The sequence below is a fragment of the Podarcis muralis genome, chromosome 5 (assembly GCF_964188315.1).
Source record: "Podarcis muralis chromosome 5, rPodMur119.hap1.1, whole genome shotgun sequence".
Lineage (NCBI taxonomy): Eukaryota > Metazoa > Chordata > Lepidosauria > Squamata > Lacertidae > Podarcis > Podarcis muralis.
The window spans coordinates 81,021,164-81,036,067 of NC_135659.1; the positions used below are offsets into that span (position 1 = coordinate 81,021,164).

The window sequence follows — 14,904 nt, forward strand, 5'->3', positions numbered from 1 at the left end:
GAGCACAAACACATCTATCTACTTATGTGATCATTGCTGGGCAAGCCCTGGATCCCCTGTTTGAAAGGTGAGGATGTCTGAACTAAGGAGCAGAGCCTTTGGCAGTGGCTGTCCTAGAAATTTGAAATAGCCTCCCTATAAGGTTCAGCTATGCTCCTTTCCCTTTTGGGTTTAGGAAATTATGTGAGGCCAAGTTATTATGATGATGATGATGATGAAAGCGTATGGCTAGCTGAAAGAGCTCAAGTGCTTTATGGAACCGCATCCCTGAGATATGACAGGTACACACGATATCTCCTTGCCAGAAACAATTGGAGGCATTTTGTTTCAACAAGTTTACAGCTGGTTTTATTTATATTTTTTTTAGTTGTTTGTATTGTAATATTGTAAATTGCCCTAATTTATGAAAGGTGATTCATAAAGTAAAATAATAACAACATTTAAAGGGGCTGATTTTATTTTCACTGTTGCTTTGATTTATTCTTTTTAGGTACTGTATTGCTAGTTACATAGATATGTGAATAGTTTTAGTTAGTATGGGGGAGGGGGTGTATTCTGGCCAAGATAAGGATTTTAAGCAAAGCCATTATCATTCTTACATTGATTACTCTTTCAGAAACAGCCTTTTATGCTTTCAACAGTGAGGTTCAAATCAGCTTTGTAGTAATTCCTGATTGACCATGGCATACATTTAAAGGGTGGAATTCAATGTCATGCTATTACAATCATTCCCTATCCACAAGCACCGCAGCTTGCTAAACAGAAAAATCCACCCCCTGCCCTCCACAGGCTGTTCTGGTGGTTCTCCTGACTCTCCCCCACAAGCCAATTTCAGGGGACACACGGGGAGGAGAAGCGGGAAAGCTCCATTGAGAAAGTAGAAGTCCTTGCACAGGCCTCCCACTGGTGGGGTTTGTTCGGTGAATTCTGCTTTGAATGCACAATAACCATCATCTTCAGGTAAAATAGGAATGTCTCCTGCCTGAAACCTTGGAGACCAATTGCCAATCAGTGCACACAATACTGAACTACATCATGCCTTCTATGCCTCCACCATTGCTTTGCAATGTCATCCAGAGAGGGTGCTGAGCCGCGCTTCCCAAGCACTGGAACTCAGCAATGGATAATGGTAGCCTTTAGCAAACCACATCTCACGAGTCATTGCCAGAATAATCTACACACAGGATTTGGTAGAGGTTGTTTTCCTGAGGTACGATGAGCTCAGCTTTCCTATGTCTTGCTTCTCGGTCAATGCAAAAAAAGTTTGCTTGAACACCAAAGTCCTCTGTCTCTTTCTTGCATGGGCCGGCTGGCCAGTTAGCCCGCCCTGTGCTCAGTCAGTCTTACCTAGAAATTAGCAGAACTCATTTCTTCTTATCTCAACCCTACAGAGAAATCAGGCATACTTGTACGTACCCATAATCTATGGGCTAAGGATGTTTTCTTTAATATCAAAGAAGAGAAACTGACTAGATTGGCGTTTTGTCCCTGAAAACCACCAGTGGCTCCTGGTAAATACCAACTGTGAATCTCAGCTCAACACTATTTTAAAAAATTACCTTCATAACACAGTTTTGCGTTAAACTCCCAAACAAGGGACCACCCAATTCTAAACTGAGGCCCAACAATTGTACAGCACAAGATGGTTCCCAACCAATTCACAGGGCCTCTGTTCAACACAGTGAATACGTCAGTGTGTGGTAGCACTTAAGAGTTCTGGACTAGGACCTGGGAGACCAGTGCTGAAATCCCCACTCAAACATGACCTTGCGCCAGGCCCAGTTTCTCAGCCTCATAGGGTTGTTGTGAGGATAAAATGGGGAGGAGCAGAAGCATGTCTTTGGAGGAAAGATGGGATACATATGCATATATATATATAAACAAATAAATAAATACCGTATTTTTCGCTCTATAACACGCACCAGACCATAACACGCACATAGTTTTTAGAGGAGGAAAACAAGAAAAAAAATATTCTAAATGAAACAGTGGATGTATGATTTTTGTGGTTCATGCTGTGGCCACAGACATGTGATCTGACAGTGAGTTTGGAGTAGCCCAATGCAAAAATCCTGAGGATCCATGTGGATCCATGCTTTGTAACCACGTTTTTGCACCACTGCGACCCTAGGCAACAGTGGGTGCGTGATTTTTTTGGTGCAGGCTGTAGCCATGGACATGCTATGTTATCTGATGGTGAATTTGGGGTGACCCAGTGCAAAGATCCTGTGGATCCATACTTATAAAAGTCCCTATTAAGGAAAAAACAGACAGGATATACGAAGTATGATTTCTTTTTTATTTACGGTATTTCTTTTTTGGCCACCTCTGTCACTGCAACCTTTGCTCTGTGCTTGCACACTTTTGGGCAATAGGGCATGTAACACACTTTTTTTCATCTGCCAATATGTAGAAAATCAATTTTAATGTCCCTATATAAAATGCCTAGAGAAGCAGAAGGGTATTACATCAGCCACTGTATTAAGGCTAAACGTTTGAAGAACAGCTCTCTATGGGGGGGGGGGGAATAAATTCCATTTTCAATCAATTGTTATTGTGGCAGCAATTATCAGTGTATAGCGCACAATGAGAAAATGAACTTTAAAAAATATATATAAAAAACATTCTCACGTTATACTTCTTCAAAGAAGAGTATTAGGCTTTTAATGAAGGGGAGAGGAGAGATGCTGTAATCCTCCTGGCTCAGGAGATTCTGATTTACCTGCCGCGTTAGAAAGTATAGATTAAGATATTTGATATACAGCATATAAATCCAGAGATTTCCATGTCTCACTCTGCAATCCAGCCTGCTGTTACTTACGAGCAGGGAAGCAGGGTTTCTCTTCCAAACAAGCATACTGTCTCCCTCCAGCAGTACATTGCTTGGAGAAGCTGTAATTTGGAGGGGGCCTGGGGGCAGGGCTCTCTGCTTTTGGAAAAGAAATGAGAAACCTACCATTGTAAAGCAAAAATCCCCTCCACCCCACCCAAGCCAGCCCTCCCTCTCTCTCTCTCTCTCTCCCACTTGCGTGTTTTTCGGCTGCTTGCGAGTCCCTAGAGCACGGAGAGGAGGAGGTGGTGGGCTGGAGCCTGCACGCAGTGTGACTAGGAAAGAATTAGAAGGACTCGATCATTTCCTTAACCCTCTGCTTGCCAGGAGGGCAGGGGATTCCCTGCTCTTTGTTGAGTTTGAGCAAACGCAGCAACAGAAGCGGGTGGGCAGTAAGACCCTGAGGCAGAATGCAGGAAAGCAACAGCTTCCGCCTTCCCTCTTCCCTCCGCCCGCCCGCCCAATCTTATTTTTGCCTGATTTTTGCCTATTTTGCCCCTTCGCTCCGGAGAGTCAGCTCCAGGGACCACACATTCGCTCAATAACACGCACAGACATTTCACCTTACTTTTTAGGAGAAAAAAATCTGCGTGTTATAGAGCGAAATTTACGGTATTCTCAAGCTCCAAGGCCCAATAGGAAAACCAGTTCTCAAGATCAACGAGAAAAACTGTTAGCGTAGCAAAGGGTTGACACCACAGCTCAACAGCATTGGGTCAGTATCTAGCACATGCATACCATACTAGATTTTGCCAATATAAATGTCCGGTCTAAATTTCAGGGATAGGAATGCTCTTCAAGAGAACAAAATTAATGAAAATTACAATGCTAAATCCTTTTTTATTGTCGCCAATTATAGTTTTATAGACACATTGATTAATCAGGGGCCCAGCTGAGAAATGTTACTTGGGGAACATTGTTTGATTTTTTACAATAAATAATTCATTTGCCAAATATATTGAAGAGGACAATGGAAAGGGATAAGTGGGTATCTGCAGCAAAATATTTTCCCCAAAAGAGCCGCATATTAGGAGGCTAGGCCCCCAAATACACTAAAAGTTTTAAAACTAATTGTTTCAGTGTGCATGTATTTGCTGGCAATAAAGCTTCAACTATACAGACTCTGTACTTAACATCCCCTTTCCCTTAACGTTACTGAATGGACAGATATTGAAGAGGGAAAGAGCTTAAAATGCACCCCCTCTCCGATAAGGCAGCTCAAATCTTAGTTGGGTAAAGACCTAAACCCCCATTTAAGTTTAGCCCAATTCAAATCAGGACTCATACCACACTCCCACAATGCCCTGGCCTAGCTATCACCCTTCTTCCCAAAGCCATACATCTAAAGTTGGGTTTCCACCTCTCTAAATGTTCAACAAGCACAATCAAAATGCTCAATTTAGCTGCTGCTTGCCACTCCCCACTTTCCCTGTTACATCTCCCTAAACCATCACCTGCTTTTCCAAGGTAAGGTTGACAATGAAAGGCTACTGTGCTAACTGGAGGTATCCTGTGGAGGTTCTCCTCAGATGAAAATAACCGAGTGAGTGTTTTTTGGTGCCAGGAATCATGGGGCTTTACTACAAGTCCAACAACCCCTGGCTGCAAATGATCTCGAAAGGGTCTTCTACTGCACGTTACTTTCCTCACCTTCCAAAATGTAAGGATTTACTCATTAATTTTGACTTGTGCAGTGGGAAGGCTATATTGACCACAGAGGTTTTTAATCTTGAACACGAACAAGCAAATTTTAGGATCTCTAGATTACTGGTTTGTTTGCTGGCCTTCCTACATCTTCAGTAAACCATTGATTTCTCTTAAGAATTCTCCCCACACAAACATTATTTGTCTTGCATATGACTTTATTTATGTTCTCACTATAATTTATTTGACTGTGTTCGGATTATTTTGCCTTTTAAATTTAAACCCCAGCTTTTACATTCTGAATTAACTAGACCTCTTGTATTTTCTTATCTTTTTGTTCGTTTCTTCACTCTTATTAGGCATTAGATTTCTCATTTGTCAAACATCTGCACCCATGAACTCTAGTCATTCAGGGTATCTGGAAGTCTGTCCCCACCAGTCTTCTTTTTTTACTCCCTTCTTAAAGTAAAAGCAACAATTTCCCCTTGTTTTATTATTCTTAATTGTTTCTTATTTTATTTACTTATACACTGACAGAAAAAGAAAAAAGTGCCATTTTTCCGTAACATGATTTATGGCTTTCTCCATGCTCTTTAAAGGAAGCATACAATTGAACTATTTTCATAACCTTTTCCCTCTTTTGTTTCTTCCTTGTCTTACGATTGTGAACCAGAGAACAGGGCAAAATGCAATATTCAGTTTTCTTTGAAGGAGAGACTTAGTCTTAGGGCACCTCGTGGGATCTCACATATTTGTGTGCTGCATTTTGTTAATCTGATGTACAACTGCTCTTAAGTTTGTGGCTGAATATTTGAACATTTGCATGAATGACTGAATCGAAAATTCAATCACAGGAGCATAGCATTTTCTACACTGACGTGAAGTAGCTCTCCAGGGTCTTTCCTCTGCCCAACCTAGAGATGGCACAGATGGAACTTAAGAGTTTTGCATGCAAAAGGCCTTATCACCACTAAGCTATATATCCACACCAAATTACTTGTACTGGGCTTGGTTTTAAGTGCTTTATTATATTTATTTTCATGTAAATAATTTACTACTACAATCATGGTTTTCACATTACAGCACTTCAGTGTGTTTTGCACTATGTGTCAATGTAAATCAGTGTTATTGTACCTACAGGTTATATTAATCACAGCTAGGGCCGGAGGAAAATTCGATTCAGGACACATTTAAAGCCAAATCTATCAAATTCACACTTTCCTCTCTCTCTCTCTCTCTCTCTCTCTCTCTGTGTGTGTGTGTGTGTGTGTGTGTATGTTCGTGTTCTGAAGCAAAACAATCCCTTGGAAAAAACCACACTTATCTGAATTTTGTGACGTAGTTATCCAGCCAATGTTCACACAAAAATCATATGGGGGGGGGGGAATGTGCATAAGAATGAAGAGATATAACATGCAAAAATGCATTATATTAGTGCGTGGGGAACATATGCACTGCACCAGTAGTTATTGGACTCCCAACTCTCACCAGCCCCAGCAGCCATGGGCAACGGGCAGAAAAGACAGTAGCTAGAACCAAGCAACATCTGGTGGACCACCTCACCCTGACCCAATTCACACCATGCCTTTTGACCAAATGATCTCCAAAGCAGTTTTCAATACATCAAAGCAATGCAAATAACTGTTCAAAGGTCTTGTTCATCTGGTTGCTAGCAGTTGCCAGGGCATTGCTCCTTTTGCTTTTACATTCCTAGGACAATGGCCAATTTGGGCAAAGTTCTTTCTGGAAGGCAAAGCACACTCCCTGCAGCTACTCCTTCTCTATCTCAATGATCTTTCCCTTGCCGTAGTGTTCTTCCTAGAGGCTAAACCTCCTATTGTCCCTTGGACAGGCAGTGAGGGCCAGAGTGTGCCTCTTCTCATTTCTGCTGTCCCAGGGCAACTCATTTTATCATGCCAGGATAAAATGTGGTTGCGTCACCCTGATTATGTGGAAAGGATATGAAGAAAGTTCAGTTCATCCATTGATATTCATCATGTGGTTACTGGAACGTCAGGTGCTGCAGATCAAATTTCATAGTCCAACATTTCATATCAACCCAGACGCGATGCTTTCAAGTGGAGGCTATTCACCTGTGAGCCATCGAAATGTTAGAAATCAGCTGAAGAACATAAATGAGTGAATTCAGCCCTGAGAGAATTTCAGTTGGAAAGGGCAACTGCTCACCTGGAAGAGTAAAATGGCTTGCATCCAATGTAGTGCTAAGTAACCATCCGATCAGCAAAAGGATTTCTGCAACAAGACTCTCCTCCCCTTGTGCACCCCCAAAATCTGTTCTGGGATTCCCCATCCCCAATCTTCCAGAGCAGATTTGGAGAGGGCATTATGAAGTGACCGTGGGCCCTCAGGTGTTGTTCGATTACAATCCCATCAGCCTCAGCCAGCACGACCAGTGGCCAGGAGAGCCAGTGTGGTGTAGTGGTTAAGAGCGGTAGTCTCGTAATCTGGGGAACCGGGTTCGTGTCTCCGCTCCTCCACATGCAGCTGCTGGGTGACCTTGGGCCAGTCACACTTCTCTGAAGTCTCTCAGCCTCACTCACCTCACAGAGTGTTTGTTGTGGGGGAGGAAGGGAAAGGAGAATGTTAGCCGCTTTGAGACTCCTGAAGGGGAGTGAAAGGCGGGATATCAAATCCAAACTACTACTCCTCCTCCTCCTCCTCCAGGGATGATGGGCATTGGAGTCCAAAAACACAGGAAGCCCCTCACTTTCCCCATATCCCAATAGTGATGACCATTGCTGATAATGTGGTGACTGGTCATATAGAAACACTCCAGATAAGATCCTTCCAGAGTTTTATTTTTTCTCTTATTAACATCCTTCCTATTGGTTGTGTAAATGCAGGTAAGCATTGTGATACATGTGTAAGGACGGCAGCCTATTTTGTGCCTTCCAGTACAGCTACCCCAGAGCGATACTATATGCCAAGTAAAAAAAAAACTTTGATCATTAATCTGAAGATAAAATACTTGCTATGTCGGCAGCAATTCTAGAAAATATTTTTTACCTAACAGCAGTGAAGTCATGCTGCTAGCTTTATTTCATCATGCTAAATATTATTATTATTATTAATTTGTTTGGATCTTAGTAAATAATTCTTTATATGCACATGAACTAGTAGTTTTATTTCTGCTTATATCAGGGAAAGAGAGAAGAGAAAAAGACCATGGTATTTTAAAAGCTGACTTTAGTTTTGCATTTAGTGGCAGCACTTGAATTACTCAGAAAAGAGATTAATAATGTAACACACATACAGAGAGAGAGAGAGAGATGAATGCATGATTCATGAAGGATACAAATGGCAGCTTCTATTTAAAACTTTCCTGTGATCACAAAGGGACCACCAAGGCAGTTTTGCCCATCTTCAAAAGGGAGGGGGTGGGGAGAAGACCCAGGTTAACTACCAACTGGTGAGCTTTATGTCAATGCTAGGAAAGGTCATAGAACACATAATGAAATACAGTTGACAACCATTCTGTGTGGGGGTTCCATTTCTAGACCCAGTGCACATATAAGGTTGCCCCACCCATCCTGCCCTGTTCCACCCCCATTCCACCCTTTTTGTGATGTGCCGAGTGACTTTTCAGGTCACTTCCAAGTTTAGTGCCATGTGTGCGTGCTCAATCCCATGTTTTTCAGACACGCATTAATCAGTTGTTGCCTGTAGTTGGTCTGTGAGCACTTAGAAAAGGATGCTGTGAATACTTAGACCCAGCATGGGTTTCTCGAAACCAAGTCATGTTCCTCATCATCTTGCAGAGGAGGACAACCAATATGATCAAGGGGCTGGAAACCAAGCCATATGAGGAACAGTTGAGGGAGTTGAGACATTTCCAAAGTGAAGTTATATATTTTGATGCCAGTGAAATTCCATGCCCCCCTTTTTGGAGTCTTGAATTAAATTTGTGCTTCCTCATAATGTGAAGATCCAAACCTTTTGGAATATGTAGTGGTGCCAAGAGTACAAGATGCAAATTGAGCAAACCACAAAGGGAGTACCCAAAGGTTCTTTTGATTATTTCTAGGTGAATTGGCTGCAATATGAACATGCACACACTATATCAGTTTCTTAGCTCAGGAAACAAGTTTGTAATAGATACATCATGTGCAATACAAGCTGATTTAGCTGATCTCATTTTGGACTGCTAAAAATCTGTATTTATCCTTCATCACTTTCTGCCACACTTTCACCCACTGAAGAAAAAAATAAACTACGAATGTCCCTTGCTTTGAAGTTCAGTCATTGGTTTCTGAGTATCACAAGTTGAATCCAGATATACAGTTGTATCCAACTAAATCACACTCAGATTAGATAACTTGAAATCTGTGGCTATACGCTTGAGTGTGACTTAGTTAAATACACCCTAAACCATGATTTAGTCCCAATGATTTCAATAAAAGAAAAGCGTGACTAAGCAAAGCTGCATTCCTAACACCTATTACGTGGGAGTAAGCACCAATGGATTCAATAGGGCTTGCTTCTGAATAGAGAGGGGGGTCATATCAAATGCTGGTTCATACTGTCTTCCAGTTGCACTGAACTTTGTTACTCCAAGCACAAGTAGCCAATGTGAGTGGCCCTGAAGAAAGGCAGGACTGCTTTAAAACTATTTATAAATGTACAAAGGATCTCTCATTGTAAGTACTGGCTTCAAAATGTGTTTCGAACTGCACCATTGGCAAGTGAGATGGGGAGCAAAAGGGCAACACTGATTCCCACCAAAGTAACATGTAACAGGCTGCAGGAACAAAAGGGCATTAGTTTCAAAGTAAAGCTAGTTGAACTTTGTTTCCAATGCAATCAATGGAACTTCAGCTAACTAACAGGTTACTCTGGATCCAACCCATTGTTAACGCACTTTTTTTTGCGGGGTGTGTGTGTGTGTCAGGAGCTGTTTCCCAGTGAAGAAACAAAACAGTCACAAGGTCTGGTCACATTTTTTAAGTCATTACAAACAATTTCCTAGTGATGTTCCCCAAAGCAATCAGTATGAGAAGCACCATCTGCACTTTGCATATTGCAGATGCACAATGCTGCTCTATGTCTGATGCCAATTAAGCCAATATATGCAACATTAATTATGCTAATGATATGGCCCTAACAGACAATTCCTTCCTTATTGATTTATTTCTACAGCGATGCAGAAAAGGCCAGCGTGGCGTGCGTAAAATTGGTGGAACACTGAGTGCTACCAATCTTCTCTGAACTTCCCGAGGCAACCTTGCAGATAAAGCTAGGCAATCTCCCAGGCACCTGCGCAATACTTATGTGTTACAATGTGGCTTGGATATGGAATTTCACAAGCTACCTAACACAGAAGACATTTCTTCTCACGAAGGTTAAGTGGCTAACAGCTAGGCTTCTTTTAAAAAGGGAGAACCCATTCTGGAAGCCTAGTAGTGCCTAGCTACTGTTCTAGCTCCCTCCCACCAGACCCCTCTTCCATTCTGTGGCAGAATAAAAAGATAATCAGCTACAAGCAGACAAAAACTGTTATAAAAGATCAAAGCAGAGTGAAGTGGTTTAGACACTAGTCAAAGCCCAAATGCTAATGTTTCAAATGAACTTGCAGTGAACCATATTGTGTATGAAATCATTTTGATCCAGCTCCAATGCTGCATCATCTGCACGTCTGTATTAATGATATCACCCCATTGATGGAACAGATGCAAATATCAGAACACATCTGAAGCCAGCTTTGTTTTTCCAGAGGAAGCAGAATCTGATAGGACAGTCTCTCTATTTGCAACCTCCCTATCTAATGAACAAGATACAAAAGAGGTTGTATGTACATGGTGGCAGGGGCAGGGGTGGGGAGAGAGGCAGAAAGCCCAAGCTTTCGTTTCCAATTTCGCCGCAGCAATTTGAACCACAACTAGACAAGCTGCTGTGCAGTTTAAAAAGCTGCCTGCCTCTTCAACAGTGGAAACTGTAGCTGGAAAAACCAAGGATCAAAGGTCTGGCTGTGTGCAAAGTTCTCTACCACATGCTTATATCTCTTGTTTGGATACCAGTCCTATGAAGTACGGAGAAGAGAATGTGTCAATTTCAGGTTCTCCGTTTCACATTTTTCCAATCTCGAATTCTCTGCATTTCCATGTCAGTTTGCAACTTAGTTTTCTAAGAGTTCCCTTTGTCTTATTTTGAAAGCAAACCCCTATCAAGTTTCATGAACCAGGAAGGAGGAAAGCAGGGTTCATTTTTTCCAAAGCATTTTTAGTGCCAGTGCTGATGAAAATACTTATGAACATTCAATTTTAAGAAGTGCTGCAAAAAAAAATCCATGTTGGCACTACCTTCCAAATGACAACTATCCTTGCAAAATCTTTAGCATGAAACAAAGGCTTTGAATTTATCACTGTTTTCATTCCAGTGGAATGGGGAAAACAACACACCCTCATTATCCAAGTTGCTTAAAATGTTATTTGCGACACTCCAGGAAAATTAATTCCAGGAACACGCACCAGGGCATTTCATATATCTGGTTGTTTTAATAATCTTCAGAGAGATATAAATAGATAGCATGCTCAGATGAAGACTCTGGAACTTAAAGCAAAGTCATCTTACCACAAAAAGGAGTAACTTAAAACCAGAGCATGTGTAAGATTGTGAAATAGTGGAATTATTATTGATTGGGACCATTTGTCAGAAGAAGGGATTGTCTTCAAGAGAAGTCACGAATCTGACACAACCCCATTTAAGGCAACAGAGTCTGGACTAAACCTTTTTCCTCTTCACAGAACCAAAACAACTTCTGCACAGAGGAGACTAGCTTTCAAAGACTCCACCTAGCCAGAGAATGCTTGACCTTTAAACATTTCGATATTGTCAGCAACCAATTTGGAACAAGTCTCCTGAAACAGAGAGGAGCATGTTCTACACAGAGCAATTGTTGATCTAGTCTTTTGGTTGGAATGAGATATATAACCAGATACTCATACTATCATGGGCTTTAAGAGGTAAATATTCACACTCATGACAGAAAGTGCCAGGCTTTGGGGAGAGGTGTGCCACCTGATTCAAGGCACTACTAAGTGGGAGACCAGTGCTCAAATCCCCACTCAAACATGAAGCTCACTTGCATGACCTTGGACCAGGCCCAGTCTTTCAGCCTCACAGGGTTGTTGTGAGGATAAAATGGGGAGGGGCAGAAGCATGTCTTTGGAGGAAAGATGGGATACATATGCATACATAAACAAACAAACAAACAAAAAAATAAATATTCTCAAGCTCCAAGACCCAATAGGAAAACCAGCTATCATTATATGAGGAAAACTGTTACAGTAGTGAAAGGCTGACACCACAACTCAGCAGCACTGGGGAATTGTGTAAGCATGTCTTTATAGAACTCACTTGTCTAAGATGAAAATCTCAAGGCTGGTTGCTGTTCAGACTCACTGACTCTTGAGGTTGATCTCTTTGCAAAGCTATGTGGTAAAATCCTACGGCCCTGCAGTTCCCTCCTCTCTTACCTGCACTCTTAAGATTACGCACACCTCGGATTTCTTTCCTGGGATTTCTGCTAATATTAAATAAAGCCCAATTCCTGTTCTTACCTGCCACCTGCTCTACCTTGCCTGCCTAACTGCTGCTTATTTGACTTGAAAGTTAGTGTGATTTAACGGTTACATTGCCAGACTAGAACTGGATAGATATTGGTGTGAATGCTCTCTGGATGATCTATTCACACTATTTAAGCTTGATCAACCTCACAGGGTTTTTGTTGCAATAATAATAATAATAATAATAATAATAATAATAATAATTTATTCATACCCCACCCATCTGGGGTATAAATACCCAGCCACTATATAATGAGAGGATGCTGCCTCTAAAACATATTGCATACTACCCTGAGTTCCTAGGAGAAAGGCTGGGATTACAGTGTAAATAGTAATTTATTTAAGGCACATGACTCAGTGTGAATACAATTTAGCAACTGGTAAAATTCTTACAAGGGTGTGCATGAAGCCACAGTAAAACAGTCATCTCAGTCCATATAAATACAGTGGAACCTCGGGTTATGAACGCTTCGGGTAATGAGCTCTGCTAACCCGGAAGTAGATGCTCCTGGTAGCAAATTTTGCTGCAGGAAGTGAGCGGAAGTTGCACACTGGCAGTGTGGCGGCACCGGGAGGCCCCATTAGTGAAAGCGCACCTCGTGTTAAGAACTGTTTCAGGTTAAGAACAGACCTCTGGAACAAATTAAGTTAATAACTGGAGGTACCACTGTAGCCAAATTACCCCTGGTGTGTGTTCTCTAACGCTACAAAATTTTGGTCAATGGTATCATCATGTAAGTTTTACTCTGTTTCCCCAGATTTCTGATCATGCACAAGAGTGTAATGAAATTCTCTTTACTACTTGGCAGAATACTACATTGAGTAGACACAATTACCACGTTATCATACATCTTCTATTAATATGTTGTAATGCATGTCTTACTATGTCTGGCTAGATGAGGCCACCAGTCAAGAAGTCGTCTGGTCACCCACGCAGGTTCAGAGACAATGCCAAACAGCCAGTCAGCTCATGGGAAGTTACCACTTGGTAAAATAGTCACCTGCATTCATACAGGCAAACACTCTTATTCTTGGTATTTTGCCAGACAGCATCACTCTCTTCCCTGAACAAATGATTGCTGTGATTGCAAACAATCTGTCTGGAGCTGTTCCAATGCAGACTTCCCAGCCCAGGGAACACACATAAAGTACCCGTTTTGCATGTACATATTCTCCTGTTGGATTAGGGGTGATGATTTGTTTGTGCTAAGTCTCAACTGAAAATCCTGGCACATCCATCTGAACTCTAAGAGGGGCTATGTGCACTTATAAACCTTTCTCTATTAGTCAGCATTAGCTGCTTCCTGCTCATTTCTGTGTCATTTATTGTGCGCTAAATGGAACAATTCTTGCTTATTAAGTAAAAACAAAAATCCAACAATTGATTGTAAAGAGAGAGAAGAGAAGAGCTTAATTTTACTAAGCCAAATATCCTAAAATTATTATTTGTTCAAACTGATGGGAAGTCTCTTTCGGATAACAACCACTCAGCATAACATCTTCATCTTGAGTTCTCTCTCAAACTGATTGCAAAGATCAAATACCCTTAAAAAAATCACCAGAAAGAAACCAACTACAGATACCTATGTACAACTAAAATATGGAGAATTCTTAACTGTACACAAGCTATCATTTCAATGGAACAACGAAGGAGACTTTCCCCTTACTGGTATTACAGAACTAGCTCTGAGCTGACAAAAGTAGATTTATTACTATACTAACAAAGATGATGGAGTTGCAGTAGGATATGCATCTCTCCTGATTCCACTTACTTTATATATCTTACTACTGTAGTCCATGAACTGGGAACCTCAATACTGGATTACTGCAATGCACTCCATGTGGTTACCACCAACACATGATACCATCAAAAGAACTGAAGTGACTTTCCATCTGCTACTGGACTAGGCTGAAGGTACTTGCCTGGTATGTCCCAGCTCAGTCATTGAGATTATTTGGGGGAACACTATTAGTTGTCCCCCACGGACCAGAAACAACTTATGCTACTGAGTCATGCAATCAGTGTAGTGCACCCAACACTACAGAACTTCCTCCCATTAGAAAGCAGGCAGGCATGGTCCCTACTAAGTTTCAGATGCCAGGTGAAAAGAAAATTAATTCAGGAAGCCTTTTCACCATGGATGCTGTTCTGATGTTTTATTCATGTTCTAAATTTTGTATGTTTTTATTCGAGAACCAGATGAGATGAAAAGTGGTATGTGTGTGTGTGTGCAGTCCCACATGGATACTGGAGTTCTGAAACATCTGGTTTAATCTATTTTATTCTTAGAGGAAACATTTTAGAACACAGAAAGCACAATTTTCTTGAGTGTGCTGGAGACAGGGAGCATAAAATGTTCACATGCCACACTAAGCTTGATTAATCCACAATGTGTACCAGCACACACAGCCAGAGAACCCTCTTTACACAAGCAAGAGGTTGGCTTAATATTCTTTCTGAATCAAGGATGATTGTTTCTTTTGCCCGAACCAAGTGTGGATTGCTGCCCAGCCTTGAACCATGGTTTGTGGTTGGCTTTGTAATAATGGTATCTTAAGGTGAAGCAAGCCATCAAACCTGGGCCATAGCTCAATGCTAGTGCATCTGCTTTGCATGCGGAAGGTCCTAGGTCCAATCCCTGGCATCTCCAGGTAAGGCCGGGAGAGACATAGGACTATTAGACTATTGTTCCATCTAGCTCATTATTGTCTACAGCACTGACTGGCAGAAGCTTTCAAGATAGGAAACTTTCCTAGTCTTTCCCGGAGATACCAGGGACTGAACCTGGGACCTTTTACTTGATGCTGTATTGTTTTTAATATTCAGTTGGAAGCCACCCAGAGTGG

At 41.5% G+C, this 14,904-nt stretch overlaps 1 protein-coding gene across 5 annotated transcripts in view; it reads right to left on the reverse strand.

Annotated features, from left to right (window-relative positions):
• Positions 1 to 14,904, reverse strand: part of SULF2 (sulfatase 2) — a 284,708-nt gene that overhangs the window by 249,540 nt on the left and 20,264 nt on the right. The gene's annotated exons all lie outside the window — the stretch shown is intronic.